We start from the raw sequence: 2,649 nt of genomic DNA, 5'->3' as shown, positions 1-2,649 counted from the left end.
TCAGAGGCTGAGAATCTCATCATGTTTCCTATATCAGAGGCTGAGAATCTCATCATGTTTCCTATATCAGAGGCTGAGAATCTCATCGTGTTTCCTGTATCAGAGGCTGAGAATCTCATCGTGTTTCCTATATCAGAGGCCGAGATTCTCATCGTGTTTCCTATATCAGAGGCTGAGAATCTCATCGTGTTTCCTATATCAGAGGCTGAGATTCTCATCATGTTTCCTATATCAGAGGCTGAGATTCTCATCGTGTTTCCTTTATCAGAGGCTGAGAATCTCATCGTGTTTCCTATATCAGAGGCTGAGAATCTCATCGTGTTTCCTATATCAGAGGCTGAGATTCTCATCATGTTTCCTATATCAGAGGCTGAGAATCTCATCATGTTTCCTATATCAGAGGCTGAGATTCTCATCGTGTTTCCTTTATCAGAGGCTGAGAATCTCATCGTGTTTCCTATATCAGAGGCTGAGAATCTCATCGTGTTTCCTATATCAGAGGCTGAGATTCTCATCATGTTTCCTATATCAGAGGCTGAGAATCTCATCGTGTTTTTTATATCAGAGGCTGAGAATCTCATCGTGTTTCCTATATCAGAGGCTGAGAATCTCATCATGTTTCCTATATCAGAGGCTGAGAATCTCATCATGTTTCCTATATCAGAGGCTGAGAATCTCATCATGTTTCCTATATCAGAGGCTGAGAATCTCATCGTGTTTCCTATATCAGAGGCTGAGAATCTCATCGTGTTTCCTATATCAGAGGCCGAGATTCTCATCATGTTTCCTATATCAGAGGCTGAGAATCTCATCGTGTTTCCTATATCAGAGGCTGAGAATCTCATCGTGTTTCCTAATATTTTACATGGTTGATGCAAGAGTCATTTATAAGACGGAGGGAAGTGTTACTTCTGTATTCAATCAGCCATTCAGGTGCAATGATAGAAAGTGAATGGCCGTGATGAAGAAGGGCGGATCAATGCGGAGGATTTGCAGGTGATATATATATAATAAGACGTTTTGCATTTCCTACGACCGGCTCGTAAATTGCCGGCTGCCGCTGAATGGCTCCGAAGCGAAGGCTCAGCGCTGTGTTCGCAGGGAGCTGTGAATATCTGATCAAAACATAAAAAAAGAGATCACAAATGCCAGACACACGCTGAATAGATCAAGGGATTTAAAACTATTCCTTTCACACCGGGAAAATGGGGAAGGAAAGCAGAAAGAGATCATCTCAGTCATTACTCTGCGCCTTCATTTAAAGGGAAAACGACATAAAAGTAGAACACACATATATAAATCATCATAAAACCACAGCCGCGCCGCACACATCACAGGAAAGGGTGAAATGAATGGAAGTTAAGAACTGGGATTTATCTTCTGCTCCATATCACTACTATAATACTGCCCCCATGTACAAGAATATAACTACTATAATACTGCCTCCTATGTACAAGAATATAACTACTATAATACTGCCCCTATGTACAAGAATATAACTGCTATAATACTGCCCCTGTGTACAAGAATATAACTACTATAATACTGCTCCCTATGTGCAAGAATATAACTACTATAATACTGCTCCCTATGTACAAGAATATAACTGCTATAATACTGCTCCTATGTACAAGAGTATAACTACTATAATACTGCCCTCTATGTACAAAAATATAACTACTATAATACTGCCCCTATGTACAAGAATATAACTGCTATAATACTGCTCCTATGTACAAGAATATAACTACTATAATACTGCTCCCTATGTACAAGAATATAACTACTATAATACTGCTCCTATGTACAAGAATATAACTACTATAATACTGCCCCTATGTACAAGAATATAACTACTATAATACTGCCCCTATGTACAAGAATATAACTACTATAATACTGCCCCTATGTACAAGAATATAACTACTATAATACTGCTCCCTATGTACAGGAATATAACTACTATAATACTGCCCCTATGTACAAGAATATAACTACTATAATACTGCCCCTATGTACAAGAATATAACTACTATAATACTGCTCCTATGTACAAGAATATAAATACTATAATACTGCCCTCTATGTTCAAGAATATAACTACTATAATACTGCCCCTGTGTACAGCAATATAACTGCTATAATACTGCTCCTATGTACAAGAATATAACTACTATAATACTGCTCTTATATACAAGAATATAACTACTATAATACTGCCCCCTATATACAAGAATATAACTACTTTAATACTGCTCCTATGTACAAGAATATAACTACTATAATACTGCCCCTATGTACAAGAATATAACTACTATAATACTGCCCCTATGTACAAGAATATAACTACTATAATACTGCCTCCTATGTACAAGAATATAACTACTATAATACTGCCCCTATGTACAAGAATATAACTACTATAATACTGCCCCTATGTACAAGAATATAACTACTATAATACTGCTCCTATGTACAAGAATATAACTACTATAATACTGCCCCCTATGTACAAGAATATAACTGCTATAATACTGCTCCTATGTACAAGAATATAACTACTATAATACTGCTCCTATGTACAAGAATATAACTACTATAATACTGCCCCTATGTACAAGAATATAACTACTATAATACTGCCTCTAT

The sequence above is a fragment of the Anomaloglossus baeobatrachus genome, chromosome 10 (genome assembly GCF_048569485.1).
Source record: "Anomaloglossus baeobatrachus isolate aAnoBae1 chromosome 10, aAnoBae1.hap1, whole genome shotgun sequence".
In the NCBI taxonomy this organism is placed as follows: Eukaryota; Metazoa; Chordata; class Amphibia; order Anura; family Aromobatidae; genus Anomaloglossus; species Anomaloglossus baeobatrachus.
This window is presented reverse-complemented; position numbering follows the sequence as displayed.